At 36.9% G+C, this 17,885-nt stretch overlaps 1 protein-coding gene and 1 pseudogene across 4 annotated transcripts in view; one reads left to right on the top strand and one right to left on the bottom strand.

Moving 5' to 3' along the window:
* Positions 1–33: 33 nt before the first annotated feature.
* Positions 34–17,885, top strand: part of CCPG1 (cell cycle progression 1) — a 105,553-nt gene continuing 87,701 nt past the window's right edge. For all 4 annotated transcript variants that reach the window (XM_037020980.2, XM_037020982.2, XM_037020983.2 and 1 more), the window contains exon 1: positions 34–171. The gene's annotated coding sequence lies outside the window, so the exon portion shown is untranslated. The remainder of the gene's footprint in view (positions 172–17,885) is intronic.
* On the bottom strand, positions 183–17,069 carry LOC118972904 (ragulator complex protein LAMTOR5 pseudogene; annotated as a pseudogene).

Raw genomic sequence — 17,885 nt, 5'->3', positions numbered from 1 at the left:
AGACTACGAGTCCCGGCGTGCGCTGCGCCGCGCCGCCGGCCACCGCCTCCCGGCTGCGGACGCCTGCAAGCAGGTTGTTTTTATGAGAGGCGTCACTACGCTCGGAGCTGTGACCGCCGCAGCCGCGACGGGCAGCCGCGCAGTCGGGCGGAGGTGGCGCTGCCTCTTCAGGTACAGCCCTGGGCGGGTGGACTCCGGCGGAGGAGTCGCGGCCTCCAGTGTGGGCCCTGGCCGGCACCTGGCGCGGGCAGTCGCGGGGTCTCCCCGGAGGCAGGGAGCCTGACTCCTGACGCGGGGCTTGTGCGGACGCAGGGGTAGCCCTGAACGCGAGTCCGTAGCCCCCGCGGCCTGAGCCGGACTCTGAGGCGTCGGGTCTCGGGTCCTGAACCTCTCGCACGTCCAGAGCCGAGCAGCGGGCCGGGGCGGGGGGAAGCCGACAGCCCGGGAACCCTCCTTCCTTCCCCAGGCTGGCTTCGGGGTCTTGGTTGTTGGGAATCCATATGGTAAGGTGTTACGTGCGTCACTCTGGGTATCAGCCAGCGCATCATTTTTGGTGACGTTTGAACCCCGTAATGTTAGGAGTAGAAATACTGAACTTTAAATGATGCAGCTCAAATTTCTGCCCGGACTCCAGAACGATAATGATCGAATCCCCTTCCCTATCCTTTTCCCCCACGACCGTTCCTTCTAGCGTGGACTTCCTAATCGATAACTCGTCAGTAGTAGCTGTCCACACAGTGCATTGTACTCCCTACATATTTATCTGTTTAATAAATCCAAGTCTTTGCCATTGGGAGCGCCAATTTTAACGAACTCAGCCACTGAAGACACTTTGTTGAGTGAGTGAAATACGCTCTGCTTCACTCTAGCTTTATTAAAAAACGAAATGGAGCTTTCTTACAGGTGGAATAGGTAACTACTTTGGTATTGAGAATTTTAAATTTGTCTCCAATAAGGTCACATCCACAGGATAGTGCTTGAAGTGTGACTTTTAGCGTATCGTTATCTTAGTAGCTTAAGCGCTGTATCTTACTGCGCTCCACTTTTCTCAGGGGGATGTTAAGCGTGAATGGTTTACTCTTTTCCTAAATTTTGATCTTATAGGGGAAGCGAGGGGAGAAAATTAGGTAATTATTTTAATGCATAATTTTCAACTCTTCACTCTTACGATGAGATTCTAATAAAACTATTAAAAATCGTTCTAAAATAATAAAGGTGTATGAAATACTAATTTTTAAATGAAAACATTAAAAATTAGTGTAATTCTAATTTTGTAGACTATGGAAGTGTGTATTAGAAATAAGACTCAAAGGATAGCCATAGTTATAAAAATGATTAGATGTTGAAACACAGAATTTTTTCTGTATGCTTTATGGTATTTTCCAAATTTTCTATAGAAAATGCCTTAATTTAAGAAAAGGATACAGATGCAGTAATTCCGTTATATAGACTAAACAGTACTTTAAAAAGTAAATAACAACAAAAAACATTGTCAGAGTCCTTGTTACTGCATCCACAGACTATATGAATAACAATTTTAAATACAAATAATTTGTCGAGAATGGACAAAAAATGCATTGGTTGTACAGGAAAGGAAAAACAGGTATGATGATAATTCTTAGCATCTGTACATCTCACTTTGTTCAGTTTTCATTTTGTACAAAGTCAAAGTGCTTAACTGTTCTTGTTAAGGCAGTGCAATCTTGATTATTCCCGTAAATCCATCAAGTGGCAATAATGGGCATATTAATATGAAAAGATTGCATGTAGCAGAATTTTTTATTTACTATGGAAATAGAGAAGTTAAGCAATTATTATGAAATAGGGTATTTTAAGCTTATTCTTGTGGAATCACTTTGCGCCATATGTCTGATGTTTTGGATGATATTTATTTTCTGTTACAGATAAATGTTGGATATGTGTAGGTGAATACATATTTTAGCTCACATTTTGTTTTCTGTCATAAAGAAAAGGCCACATTGTTCTTCTATTAGGGGAATATTCTATGTGTTCTTGCAGTTATCAGTCTTGAAAAAAATGGACCCTCAGCTCCAAGTATCCATTAACTCTTAATAAAATGGGTATGTTTTGTTTTTCAAGCTGTAGAACTTTTATTTTATTATCATAGATCGTTATCCTTGGAACTTTGCTTCCTCCCCGAATTTCTCTTTTCAGTATTTTCTACCTTCTAATTTTGTAGGGTTTGAGTACTGTATTGGCTCAATATCTTATTAGATACTTGGGTCCATTTACAGAATATAAGAAACATTCATAATTGATTAACATGTCTGATTTACTAACTGGTCCCACAGTATTGTTATCTAGGTTGTGTAATTGTTTTCTTAAAGATTTTAAAAATTAGGTGAGTATGAACCTTGCTAAGATCGTAGAAGTAGTTTTTGAAATGTGAAGAATATGGACACAGTGGCAAGGCCTATTAAGCTCCTGGTATTTTAAAACAGAAAATGCAGACTCATCTAACAATGCAGAACTAGTAGAGGCTGAATTGTTTTGGTGTTTGTGTGTCATTAAGGTGAGGAAGTTGTTGTATTGTAAGTGATAGCTTACATTTTCAAGAGTTTTCTTCCTGGCAGTTCTGCAGTTTTGACTAGATTAAAACAGTTAAAATATGAGTTCTTTCAAAAGTCACAATAAATGTGTTGCACCAGATAAACTCGAAAAAAAAAAATTGAGTCCTAAGATCAAATTTAGCCCTGTGATATGGAAGGGATCGCAGCTAACTGATAATTAGGGATTTTCTTTTTTTAAAGGGCATTTATGTGTGGAAGCCTGTTTCAGGGTTAGTAGGTTTTTCTGAAGAAAGTGTTAGAAATTAGTAAGGTGAGTTAAAGATTTTTGTCTGTTATTACAGGAAGTCAGAAATCTAATTTTTCTTAGTATTTGTCTGTAAATCACTACCCTAAAACCTTGCTACTTGTTCATATTGCTAACATGATGAGATATAAAAAGAGCATTGGATTGGGCATCAGGATGTTTAGTGATGTTGAGCAAGTAATTTTAACCTATGACTCTGTTGTTGCCATTTGTACATTGTAAATAATAGCTAATTGCCTTATTTCATGTGGTATTTGTGAACATCAAATCGGATTTAAAAATAACACTTTGTAAGTGGTGGATTTACCCATGCAAAGTATTATTGTCCCGCGTAAGTCACATTTACATAAAGCATGTTATACATTTGAAGTGTGATGACTTACTGTGATAAAAATTTTTGCCTGGAAAAAGTTTGATGGAAAAAAGTCAAACAGGATCTTCATTTGTTTTTTTGGTAACGCTCTTTGGCTTTTTTCTAGGTTGAAGGAACCTGGCCCCTCTCCTGAATGTGATTTTGTACTTTAGTGCACTAAAGCTCCCGGAACTGCAGTGTTCTTTTACGGTTGGGCTTTTAATTCTGGTTTTGATTTGTTTTAATTGCGTTTCTAAAGTGTAAGGAAGATTATCAGTCTAACTTAACAGTAGGAAATGAATGTAGTTTTTAATGTTCCAAATATGTTTAATATTTTAAAATGTTACTTCAAGTTGATTTCATGAACAGTGAGCATACATTGAATATGAAATCCCAGACCTCCTGAGAGATACATTGCCTGTGTAGGCATTGGTCTTTAGGAAATAGTGTAGAGCCTAGACGCCTCCTTCTGGGGAAGTCAGTCCTGTCTGTTACCGCAGCTACCATTGAGATTAATTTCAAGTTAGGTTAACATAGAGGACATTCAAGTAAAAAAGGCTTTTAGAAGCTTGTAGTAGCAGTGGATGTATATCTATTTTATACTTTAAAAACTAGAAAACAATAAAAATATAAAATCCCTTTATTTGTTTTCTAGCTTTTTTCCCAAAAAGTAGAGGACAGTCATAAAAAAATTAATTAGAGCAAATTATCCTTTTATGAAAAGTATGTTTAAAGTAAACAAAAAATACAGGTATATGATGGGTATGTATTTTTTAAGAGAAGCATTTTTTTAAAACTTGAGAATAGAAAACGAAGAGCCAAAACCCAGTAGTTTTACTTATTTATACCCGTAAAAGGGAAAAGGGGGCCACCAGGGGCTTGTGCCCAAATGAGGTCATATGGAGCCCAGCCAAGCTCATATATTTGTTGGCTTTTTCAGGCTTTCCCAAAATTAAGATACAGCAATCTTGGAAAGTTGGAATTTTTTTCAGAATGAGAATACTCAGTGAAAGTAATATTTCTGTGCTAACAGCTCTCTTAATTTCCCCCCAGTGTTTTGAATTCATATTGTTTATTCACTTTTTTCCCCCAAACTTTTTATCAAAGGTTTGTCTTCTTTTAGATTGAAAAAAAAAGTGATGCTTTTATCTTCAAATATGACAGTAGTTGATTTTGTTTCCCAATTTGTGGGATGTTACTTCATAGGAAACTTGTGAAGAAATTGTGTATTGACTCACTTCTTGCAGAATTTATTTTCTAGATCAGAAGGTTAATGTGCTATATGTAACAGTATGTTGGGCCTGTTCCTGGGCATAGATAAGGGAAATTGCTACTCTTGTTTTGAGATTTTTTTTCTAGGTATTTATCTTTAGGAGAGTCTGCTTACTATGAATAGATTATCTTTGCATTCATGTACATGATGAATATAACCAAGAGGTAGGACATAGGACCCACATTTTGATGCTGTAATTACTGCACTGTGGACTCATCAAAGCCCTGAGTTATGTTGTCTTTTCTCTAGCCTCAGCTTTCTACAATAAACTTCTGATGACCTCAGATAGTAAACATCTTAATGTGATTCCCTGAAGTCCTTTAATTTGTCTTAAAGAAACTGGTCATCTAGGAGGTGATTAGATTTACATCAGTCACTGTACTTAAAATTGGGTTTATCTTTTCATTTTTAAAAAAGTTTATTTTTTCCTGCTTACTATAAGGGTAATGCCCATTGAAAATATACCAGACACGTATGTAATTTCAGTTTTTTTTTAATTTGAAAGATAATCTAAAATTTTACTCTATTGCATGTAGATTAATATAAATAGGCTTTTATTATACATATTTTCTATCTTGCTTTTTTCAGTTAATACATTACGGAAAGCTTTCCATGTCAAGACATGTTGATCTACTTTTTTTAGTGGCTGCATAACTGTAGATATAAATTTTAATTTTAATAAAATCACTCTTGGTAGACAATTCACTTTGTAATTTTGTATATTAAAAATTGTTCCATCAACCATTCTAATATATATGTATATATATTTTCACATTCATAGGAGAATTTTTATCAGATAAATTCGAGGAAATGAAATGGAATTGGTAGGTCATAGGTTATCTGTTAAATTTTATGAAATTATTCAAAGGATAATAACAGTGTACATTTCCACTATTTACAGTGCTTTTCTTCCCATATCTTAACTAACCTACTACCTGTCTAACCTGTTAATCTTTATTATGTGATTAGGCATTAAAATCAATCTTGTTTCTCCATGTCCTTGGTAGTAAGATTGAGCATTTTTTCCATATTTAGGTCTGCTATAAATTGTGTAAGTGTTCCTTGCTAAATTGTCTACTTTATTTTTTTAACCTTTGTCTTATGGTTTATTGGTAGACTTTTAAGTATTTTCAACACTGTCATATGTGACAGATATTTTCCCAGTCTATCGTTCATGGTTTGTAGTGACTTTTGGCAAACAGGTTTATGATTTTTATATAATGAAATCTTTTCCTTTATGATTTCTGTTTTTTGTGTAAAGCTTAGGAAAATATATTTTACCTAAGATTATAAAACTATTTTCCATTTTGATTCTTTTTGTGGTTTCATTTTGTATATGTAAATATTTAAGTCATATTTTTACCAGGTTGTTTTCAAAGTTTTATGAAACCTTATATTAATAGTGCTGATCTTGAACAAGACAAATGAGATGACATCATTGAAAGTCTTTTGCAACATCACACCTGTAAAGTTTAGTGGAGTCTGTAGTGCCTGTGTAATGCAACTTGTCAAAAAACTAATTTTTTTCCTTTTGGAGGCAGGAGAGGGAGAACAATGAAATTGCTTTTTTTTTAAAATTCAAAAGCATTTTATGTGCAAGTGGCTCTGACATTTCTGCATCTCTTTCATCCTCTACCTTCCACACCAATATGGGAAGCTTTTGTACTATCTGAGCATCCAAAATGACATCCCAGCATTTAGTTCCATATTCAGAATTGCTTGTCAAATCTTTTGTCCCCTGATGTTGTTGGAAAGCATCTTAGTTTGGCCTTTGCTTGGTGAAAATATGTTGGAAGATTTATTGGCTGTAACAGTTAAAAAACCCTATAAAACTAGTCTTTCTCAAATGTTCAGGTTCACCTGACCATTCAGGAAGCCTTGGAATCACCTTCTCTAGGGTTGTGCTTTTGTTTTCTGCAGCACAGAGGCCTAGTGGGTACTACATATTCCTAAGCCACGTTTATTGTTTGCCAGAGTTTGGAGACTGAAAGAAGGTCCACATTATAGATGATTAAAAAAAAAGAAAAAGAAAAAAAGTATGAACTGACTCTTAAGGTCAGATTATTTAGTGGGGGGGGAAGCAATACAGTAGAAGGTTCTTCTCTTTCACAGTGAACAGGTTTGAAGATCCCTTAATTTCTGAAAGAAAAACATGTGTCACCATTTTAACACCAGAAGTATTTATGTCAAAATGCTTTTTAAAATGTGAATTTCTGCCAAATTACCATAAAGCATAGTGACAGTCAGTCTTAGATGCTTACTTAAACAGTAAAAGCTTTTGATGACTTTTTTCCTGTGTCACCATTTTTCATTGTGATAAAAACCTATCAACAACCTAAACATCATTCATTATTAGGCAAGTCAACTATGATATTTAACAATATATTACACTGTTATTATAGTCACTTTTGAATAATTTTTAAACCAAAAAGAATTTTTAAACAGCTAAGTGGAAAAAGTAAGGCATAAAACTCATTGACACCAATGCATATATAAACTATTTGGGACGACATATCCTAGGTGCATTTAAATCAAATTTGCAGCAAATATAAATGGTATCCCCCTATTAAGGAGATTTTCTTCATCCATGCTTTTTGTTGCCATTGTACATGCTCTTCATTTTGTCAGAAATGCCCTTCTTATTCTTATCTGCATGTTTTACTTCTACTTGTACTCACCTTGAATGTTGCCTAATCCTCAATTTTGAGCCCAAAAGGATAATTAAATAATTAAAGTATAATGGTTTAGAACAATGCTATAGAGTTGGTGCTTAGTAAATATTTGTTAAATGAATGAGTGAATTTATCTTGCTGCCAGAAGGGTTGAAGCAACTTTCAGAAGTAGACTAAATGCAGCAAGGTAACAAAAATTGGAGGAAAAAAATGAGACAGAGGAAATTTAGAGGGAATTATAAAATGGAACCAAGAATGAAGATATTACTTTACACATAATCTGCACTATGAGGTCCTATATTCTTACTAATGCTAGGTATTAAGAGGGAAAACTATTAAGAGAGAAAACTCTTAAGTTACCTAAGACAGCTGCTCAGGATCAGCTCAATTATTCTAACACCAAAATAAGAAAAGAAAGAAATTTTTACTGATGTTCTGAAGTAGATACTTGATAGTGTAATGAACTATGTGCTTCCTACTACTTTCAAGAAACAAGATAATGAGTTCAGTAGGGCCCTTTTTCTGGGTGATTGGTTTATGTAGATCAGTGGCATTACAACAAAGCCAAAGTTTAAACTGGGGGTAAGGTGAAGGCATGGCATTTCTGTCGAGGCTGTAGAAATTGAGTACCATAGAAATTAAAAACAACATAGTATTGGTGCAAGGAATATAGATCAGTGGAGCAGAATGGAGGCTATAGGAACATTCATAAATTTATGGGACTTTATGTAACAAAAGGTGGCATTTTAAATCATGGAAAAAATATTGGTTATTAAATAATTGTGGTAATTTCTGGCTTACACTAAAAGTCAAAAAATCAGATGCATAAATTAAACAGCTAAATGTAAAGGTCAAAACTCTGAAAAGGTATTAGTGATTTTATAATCTTTGGAGTAGAAAAGACTTTCCAAAGCAAGATATAAAATACACATGCTGTAAAAGACACCCTATTCTCTATCCCCTATATTTGACAGCGTAACATTTAAAAACATAACTGTGATAGAAGATAATGTTAAAAAATTGAAGCATGCTATAAGGAAATATTTGTAATAGGTAAAACCATTCATGACCCAGTTTCTAAAGAATTTCTACAAATCAGTAAAGACAATGCAGTAAAAAAGCGAGCATATGAACATCAGAAAATTCACAGTAAAGGAAATAAGGATAGCCAATAAACATTGTAAAAATGCACAAATCCACTAAGTCATCTTATTAAAATGAGATTTAAAAAAAATTCTGCTGTGAAATGTTCAGAGATTAAAGATGATTGCTGCTTTGTTGATGAGGCTGTAGAGAAATGGGTGTCTTCATATACTGGTAGGAGACCTTTCCTAGCCTTATTAAAAATTTTCGCGCCTCCCACTCCCTATGTTCAGTTTTCCCCCTCTTGCTTTATTGTTCTCTACAATACTTGCCACCAGCTGGCTTAGTGCATATTCTACTTGTTTGTATTGCTATCCCTCACTAGAACATAAACTCTTTTTGGGGGAGTCCCCTCCCCTGCTCTGCCCCCAGTACTTGGAATATTTCATGGCATATGTTAGGTGCTCAATAAGTGTGTGTTGAATTAATGGATTGATGTAACGTTTATGTTCCATATCAGTATAAGGTTATTTAAAATAATTGTGTAGGGTTGTTAGTGGACCAAAAAAAGAGTATAAAAGACATTTTAAAAGTTTTCATTAGTTGGGATCTTGGGTTCTTATCCCTTTATCAAATGAAGTTCTGGTTTAAAGCAGGCATTTTGAGATGAAAGTTCCAGAACCTTTGAAAGACATTATAGAAATAGGTTCTTGAAAGCTATCTAGACTGACTTCCATCTTTGATACATTTATATATAATACAGCAGCATTTTGGGGGGACTTTTGCTGATGGCTCATTGGTTGTCCTGTTGGAATTATAGATGTGTGGAAGAATAACCCCCCATTCTTCTCCATCATGTCTAGTTCTAGAAGATACAGTAGGAAACCTCCTCTGTAGTAAAATGTAGCTACTCAGGAGTGACTAGGGGCACCATGATAACAGGTAGCATTCCCTCCAGTTGGGCTTTATGAGATAAAATTAATATCGTTGCTGTTATTATTTCTGACAGCTGTCACCTGAGTGTTCTAAAATTATATCTTTGGCCCATAACCCTCCCCTAAATTCAGTCCCCAGCTGCCTGGCACTTGGTTTTGATAATAGCTGTTTCAGATTTAACATGCCTGAAACCAGTTTACCAATTTTCCTTTCAGAACCCACTGCTTTTGAAGGCTTCCTGTCTCAATGGCAGTTCTATTCTTGTCATCCCTCGTACCCTATATTCAGTGTTTCAGGAAGTCCTTTTGACTGTACCTTCAAAATATTTGTAAAATCTATCCATTTCTGACTGTCTTTTTGCTGCTATGTCCCTGGCCCAAAGCACCATCATCTCTTATCTGAATTACTGTGGTAGCTTTGCAAATGGTCTTCCTGCTTCTGCCTTTGCTCCCCCCACAGTGCTGTCAATGAGGCGACCACAGTGATCTTTTCTATTTCCTTCCTCAGAATTTTTCTGTGACTTCTGGTTTCACTCAGAGTGAAAAGCTAGTATTAGGGTTTGTAAGGCACTGCATGATCTGTCCTCCATCTCGTTCTCTCTCTGACCTCATCTCTTCCTGCTCTCTGGCCAGGCCACCCCCCCTCTACCACAGAGGTCTTCTTGCTCTTCTGCAGAGATGCAGGATTGGTTCCAGTTCTGCACCTGCTGTGCCTTAGGCCTGGGACACTCTTCCCCCAGTTACCCATTCAAATCTTTGCTCATATATACCTTCTCAAAGAAGCTTTCCTTGACCAGCCTTTCTTTTTTTTTTTTTGAGGAACATTATGACTAGATTCCTCCCCATCACCAAGTCCCCCCCACAAACCCCATTACAGTCACTGTCCATTAGCGTAGTAAGATGCTGTAGAATCACTACTTGTCCTTGACCATCCTTTTTAAAATGAATCCCTTCCAACCCAGCATTTTCTTTTCTTTTTTTTCCTCCAGCCAGATTTATTGAACATAACAAAATTCTGTATACAAAGTTACCTGGACCTGCTGCTTGAAAACATGATCCTTACTTACTAATATTTTAATAAGTCAGTCCACGGAGTTTCAAAAAGCAGCTTGCTCTTATATTAATAGAAAAGTGTCCAGTGCATACAAAAAGAACAGCCAAACTACTGGAGCTTTAATAATTCTATAGGATGATTAACACAGGTAGGATCGAGTCTCTTTGACAGGCTGCTAGAGAGAACTAATGTGAAATGTCACGAGCCATTTTATGCTCTGACACTGTGATGCCATCATGTTTCTGGATCATGATGTTCTGGATTTAGACACAGCACAGGGATATCAGTGGGGTCCAAGGTTAGCTTAGCTGCTTTCTGGGCTAAAACAGTACCATCCCAGAATGCTTATCTGACAGGGTCCCACGGCAGCCCAAATCAAGTCCTTGTGAATATCTGTAGAGGACTCCAATGTGGTATGGATTCTAAATTTTCACTCCAAGTGCTGTTCGAGGGTTACCTTCCCAGCCCAACATTTTCTATTCTCCTTTCCTGTATATTCTCCATAATAGGAAATACCACCAAATATACTGTATATTCTACTGGTTTATATTGTTTATTGAATGTCTGCAGTGTGAAAGATGAAATGCACAAGACAATTGACATGATTTTAATTCAGGCTATTTTTAAGGAGTTTATTAATGAACATTTCAAATAGGGAGAAAATGGGGGGTTTATAGAGGTTAAGTAAATAAAGGAATCATGAGGAGAGGTGTAAGTCAATCATACCTGGGATTTTATGAGAGTAGATTGGTCCTCTGCAGTTAGTCATTTGTTAGAACACAAGGAGGGGGAGATCAACTTTCCTTGCTTTCCTGGACCACAGGGCTTAGATGGAGCTTAACATAGTCAACTACCAATAGAACTTAAGACCCAGGAGGGCAAGACTCCTATCTGTTTCATATATTGGTATATTTTCAGTATGTAGCATGTGCTAAGAACTCAATAAATATTGACTGAACAGATGGATAAAAGAATGAATTTAAAGTGGTATTAATCTTAGGCCTCCTGTCTGCTGGAGAATGTATGGTTATACTACTAGAATTGGTCTTCCTACATAAGAAGCCTTTGGAAATGAGAATCCATAGAATAAATTTATCTTAACATTAATGGTGTGTGCTATATTCTATACTGAAACCATATGTTTGTAATAGTTATTATCAAATTATAAATTAGTATTAGTAAAGCCCTGTAGGGAAACAGAAGTTCCCATGGCCAGGATGCTCACCTGACCCTAATCTACTTGCCCACTGTGCACATGTAATGATTTAATAATTGGACATGTGTTGGTGATGAACTGCTGTTGTATAAAAGAGTGACCACCAGGTACTTATGCTTCAAGGTTGAGGCAGAGATGTTGGTGAATTGCAGACTTGCCAGATGCAGAGTCATTCTAGTGCTCCACCTGCCACTGCAGGAATGAAGCTTGGTATAAGACCTTTTTCTCCCAACGTTCTGTTGTTACTTGGTCTCACTCCAGAGTGAACTTGCCCAGAGCAGAAACCCTGCTTTGCTACAAGCCTTTAAAATGAGAAGGGTTTATGCATATACCTATGGTCAGAATAATGGGAGAGGAACCTCATGGGTTCCTCCAGAATTTTGAATTCCTTGAACAATTTAGACTTGTGTTACTAACTGCATTGTAATCCAGAAATCTATTTCCCTTGTGGGTAAAACTGCAGTATTTCCAGAATGTCTCACCTGGCCTTAGGGCATCTCTTTATTTATCAGTAGGTGTTTCCAAGGGGTAGAGAGAAGTAGTTCATCTCCATATCAATAGGTGATTACAAGGGGGAGCAGGGCATATCTGGACTGGAGAGGGTGTGGGGGGTGGTCTCTTTTTTGGTAGCTGGGTCACACAAGAGACACAGGCGAGCCGAAGTGAACAACTGCTTGTAAGCAATAAATGGGTTTCTCTCACTGACTGATTTTAGTTTCAAAGGTAATTTGCCCTGGGCTGGGAAACAAGTCCCCTCCCTCCCCTTACCTTCTTCTTTATTGAGTGCCTAATAGGTGTCAAGCTCTGTGTAGTGTGTTGGGAATATATAAGTAATCAAGCAATTATGATGCAGCATTCTTTTTTAAGTAGTAGATTAGGGAAAACACCAGCAGAGTCTTCAGTGATGGGGTCAGAATGGTTCACAAAGGAGGTGATGCATTAGCTGAGATAGGAATGATGAGTATGGGAGTTTGGGTTGAGGTAAGGGGGTGAGGAACTGATGAGTATGCAAAGCCCCAGAGTTATGAGAAAGTTAACCTTTTAGGGGAATTGGAAAGCATGAGGGAAGAGGGAACAGATGGAGAGAAATAAGCTGCTAGAGGTAACACCCGATATTCAGTACATTTGGGCATAATGCCTGAAGACAGTAGGAAAATCTTAAAACCTTTTTAAGGAGTGACATAATGAGATTATCATTTTAGGAAGATCACTGGCTGTAGTGGGAAACTTCAAATACAGTGGCAGCTTTCAGTCACTGTGTTTAGGGTGAAATACCTAATTTATTTAACAAATTTTTACTTTAATTACAGATGACCAATCTTTTTTGAGAATAGCTGAATTAAGAGGGCTCTTTAGTAGGGCTGTGAATTTTACTTATCTAAACTTTACCGTGGTGGTATGGCATTAGAAAATCTTTTTCTCATTTGGGCTACATGTCAAGCTTGTCTTTCCTCTAAGACAAGGAAACAGAATTAAACTGAGACCTCCTTAAAATGGACTCCTTGATTTGATAAAATGTTCTAAAATTGTCTCAATTCAGCAATACATTTGCATACCGCATTTAATTGCACTTTCAGTTACTGAGTTTTTAACAGTTTGCAGGTTTATGGCAACCTTGTCAAGTCCATTGGCACCAGTTTTCCAAGAATTTGCTTAGTTGATGTCTCTCACATTTTGGTAATTCTGGAAATATTTTGACACTTTTTCATTACTATTCCATTTGTTGTGGTGATGTGTGAACAGTAATCTTTAATGCTACTACTGTAATTGTTTTGGGGTGCCATGAATCACACCCATGTAAGATAGTGAACAATCCATAAATGTTGTGTGTTCCAATTGCCCCACTGACTGTTCTTCTATCTCCCATTCTTTGGGCTTCCCTATTTCCTGGGATATAACAATATTGAAATTAGGCCAAATTAATAACCCTATATAAGTGTCTAAGGGAAAGAGAGATTGATGTGTCTCACTTGAAGACAAAAGCTAGAAAATGACAAGTGATTTAAACTTTGGGAAGCTGAAAGTGAGGAGGCGAGGAGGCTTTTGAAAGCCCAGAGGCTGAAAGCTAGGCCTTTTGTGCCAAACAGCCAAGCTGGGAATGCAAATGAAAAGTTCTTGAAGGAAATTAAAAGTGCTACTCTAGTGAAGAAACAGATGATAAGAAAGCAAAAGAGCCTCACTCCTGTTAATGGGAATGTTTTAATGATCTAGATAGAAGACCAAACCAGCCACAACATTCCCTTAAGCCAAAACTGCAGTCCAGAGGGAGGCCCTTTATTGTCTTCACCTCTCTGAAGTCTGAGAGGGGTGAGGGAGCTGCAGGAGAAAGGTTTGAAGCTAGCAGAGGTTGGCTTGTGAGGTTTAAAGAAAGAAGCTATCTCCATTACATAAAAAGTAGTGAGGAGCAAGTGCTAATGTAGAAGTTGCCTCCAGTAAATTATCCAGAAGATGTAGCTATGATAACGCATGAAGGTTGTTTACACTAAACAACAGATTTTCAGTGTAGGTGAAACAGACTTACATTGGAAGATGCCATCTAGGACTTTTCATAGCTAGAGAGGTGAGGTTAGTGCCTGGCTTCAAAGTTTCAAAAATAGGCTGACTCTGTTGTTAAGTACTAATGCAGCTGGTAACCTAACTTGGAGCCATGCTCATGGACCATTCTGAAACTCCTCTGGCCCTTAAAATTTATGCTAAATCTTCTCTGTCCATGTTCTATAAATGGACCAACAAAGTCTAGGTGATAGCACATCTTTTAACGTGGTTTACATAAAAGCCCACTGTTGAGACCTACTGTTCAGAAAAAAGGATTCTTTTCAAAATATGACTTCTCATTAACAATGCATCTGGTCACCCAAGAGCTCTGATGGAGATTTACAGTAAATTATGTTGTTTTCATGCCTGCTAACCCAACATTCATTCTGCAGCCTGTGCAAGGAGTAATTTTAACTTTCAGAGTCTTACTATTTAAGAAATACATTTCATAAGGCTATGGCTGTCATAGTGATTCCTCTGATGGATCTGGGCAAAGTAAATTGAAAACCTTGTGGAAAGGATTCACCATTCTAGATGCCATTAAGAACATTTGTAATTAATGTGAAGAGGTAAAAATTACAATATTAACAGGAGTTTGGAAGAAGTGATTCCAACCCTCTTGGGTGACTGAGGAGTTCGAGACGTCAGTAAAGGAAGTAATTGCACAGGTGATGGAAACAGCAAGAGAACTAGAATTAGAAGTGGAGCCTGAAGATGTGACTGAATTGCCGCAACCTCATGATAAAATCTGAGTGAAAGAGGAGTTGCTTCTTATGGATTAGGAGAAGGAGAAGAGTTTCTTGAGAAGGAATCTACTCCTGGTGAAGATGCTGTGAAAATTGCTGAAATGACAACAAAGAATTCAAACTATTAACACAAACAAAAAAGAAGTTGATAAAGCAGAGGCAGGGTTTGACAGCATTGACTCCAATTTTGAAAGAAGTTCTGTGTGTAAAATGCTGTCACATGGCATTGCATGGTACCAAGAAACAGTTCATGAAAGAAGAGTCATTCAATGCGGCAAGCAAGCTTCATTACCTTATTTTAAGAAGTTGTCACAGCCACCCCAGTCTTCAGCATCCGCGACCCTGATAAGTCATTAGCAATCAACATTGAGGCAAAACCCTCCATCAGCAAAACATTGCCACTTACTGACAGCTCAGATGATGGTTAGCATTTTTAGCAGAAAAGTATTTTTTAATTAAGGTGTGTCCTTTTTTTTAGACAGTGCTATTGCACACTTAATAGACCATAGTGTAAATAATTTTTATATGCACTGGGAAACCAAAAAATTGATTTGATTCACTTTATTGTGACAACTGTCTGTATTGTGGTGGGTGTGGAACCAAACCTGCAGTATCTTTGAGGTATGCCTGTATATAACTTTAGTTTGAAATGTTGTCTTTATTTAATCTTCTGAGCCATTAGAATATTTTGTTAAAAGGCATACTAGGAACTACCTGTTTAAAATAACTTTTTACATGGAAATTACCTAAAGACAGGTAGAAGATGTATGTAGTTTAAATAACCCTGATTGGGTCTGGCAACCCAAACGTTTTGGAAGGCTATTAAGAAAATAAAGCATTGGTAAGCTTCAGGGGTGAGATGGAACAGCAGAATGTGTGGTGCTAGAGGGTTAGAAGATAGGGATATGATAAGGGAACGGAGAAAAGCTTTCACATGGTGAAGAAAGAATGCTTTTTAGGCTTCAGCCAGTTTTCTTTATCTCAAAGCTCTACCTACTTCTTGTTCCATATAGAATGAGTTTTCCAATTGGTCACTTAAACCAGAAGTCTGGGAGTTAACCTACAACCTCCCCCTTCTGTATTTGGTTATTTACTCCTTTTAAAAAATATTTCAGGTTCTTTAAAATCTCTCCTAACATCTTCCCTTCTCCTTTACCTCCTCCCCTTATCAGTACTGGTTAAATTTAGATGCTTATCCTTTTTTATGGACTATTGTTGCATTGATTTCTTGCATCCCAGAGGTTTAGGGCCCTGTACATCCTTCCCCATCTTAATATTTGCCCTTTTAAAGATTCATATCTGACCTTTTAACACTAATCATAGATTAATTGCCTTTCTTAGCACTTTAGTATTTCATTTCTTCTGCCTTTGTTTTTGCTCTGTAATGCTTTTCCTGTTCTCTCTTGGGAACTTACAGTGTCATTGTATCATCATTATCTTCCTTTTTTTTTAAAATGAGGAACTGGAACTTTATTTTTTGTGATACCTTTCAATTTTTAAATTTTGGGAGCTAGTTCATTAAAAAAACATGTTGACTTAGTATGACTAAAGAATATTGGAAGCTCATTCATAAAGCCTTCTCTAATCATTCTCCTTTCCTCCAGCAAAGTGAATTGCTGTCTTTGTGTAGTCCCATATGACAACCTGTAATTTTCAGATTGTTATAAAACAATTCAAATACAAATAGTAACATATCAAAAAGTTTTTTTTTTAACTTGTTAAAACTGATTCAGTGTGAAATTGGGGTTTATATGTAGTCAATTTAGTAAAGAATTCTGAAATAAAGTTGTGAAGATATAAAACTGGTAAATATCCTATAGGGTATTCATCCTTTGGTATAACCTTCTCCACTGGACAGAAAAAATTTATTTCACTGTAATAGTTTTCACAAGTTTACCTTTAAATTTATATAGTTGTAAACTGCTTGGGCCCTAATCAGTTGTAAGTGGGAAATCAAATAAGATGATCTCAGGTGAATTTACTAGAAAATGCTTTAGCATGACATTAAAAGTCACACAAAATAGGTGAAGGGGGAAAGAATAAGAAAAAAAAGAGTGTTTGATACCTTCATCTGCACAGTAGTTACATGAGTGTATACACATGTCCAAATTCATCAAGGCTATACACTTAAGATTTGTGCATTTTATTCTATGTACTTCAATATAAAAAATTTTAGAAAAGCCTTCCTCTGGTCTGAACAAATCTCAAATGTTGATTTCAAAAGCCATCCCTTTAAAGGAGCCTGAATCTAATTGGATAAGGCTAACTGCTCTGCTGCACATTTCCCAAGGCCTGCTGTGCCTGCATACCTAAGCTCCCAGGTGCACATGGCTGCCTGGAGCATCTCCTGTCCTGTCCTCCTGTGCATGCTGTTACAAAAGAGTAGTGCAAATATAAAAATTACTGTGCCACATGCCTGCGACACTAGTCTTGCTCATCTGTTGCAAAAAATATATAAAAGTCACACAGTTATCTTTATGTCTTATTTTAGATTTTGAATAAATTGAAAGCATGCTAATTTTTATACTGTTAGTGGTCAATCACCTTTTTATCCCTTTTTAAAATACTCATTTGTGAGAGTTCCAGGATTCACAATTGGAAGCTTTAGATCTATATTTTTGGCTCTTTTCTCATGTGAGCAGTGTTTCATGTTAGATTGTCTGCAGTAGAGTTTTATTAGAACACCTGTCAACTTGGATCCTAATGTGTTCTCATCTGTGCAATAGGAGTATTTATAAGACTTAAAGGTATAGAACAAATTCAGTACAATACCATTCACTTTAATGAGCTTGGTTTCAGAGTTTAGGAGTTTCATATAGAAAGAGGAGAACAAACCAGGTAGTGTGTGCTGCTTTTGGAGTTGGCTCTAGGCTGTTGTGAATGGCTACCAGTTTCTAACCACCCTGTGGTCTTTTTTTCCCCATTTTAGTTCAACTGAAGTGCTGCTTACATGGTTATTTTCATTAAAATGTTTGATCATGTGTCTCCCCTGCTTGAAAAATTAAAGTTGCTTCATTTTGTCATCACAGTAACTTCATTTTGCCTAGAGGATGTTAGAAGCTGGCCTGAGAACTTTTCCATTCCCTCCCACTCCGTTTCTTTAGCTGTGCTTTTTGTACCTTACCATTCATGTAATACATAGGTGTTTTCTCTTGGTGTCCATTCCCCATTCACCATTCTCTCA

Source organism: Manis javanica, chromosome 8 (genome assembly GCF_040802235.1).
Source record: "Manis javanica isolate MJ-LG chromosome 8, MJ_LKY, whole genome shotgun sequence".
Taxonomy (NCBI): domain Eukaryota; kingdom Metazoa; phylum Chordata; class Mammalia; order Pholidota; family Manidae; genus Manis; species Manis javanica.
Note: the sequence above shows the minus strand (reverse complement) of the source record. Positions and strands in the feature narration are given on the sequence as shown.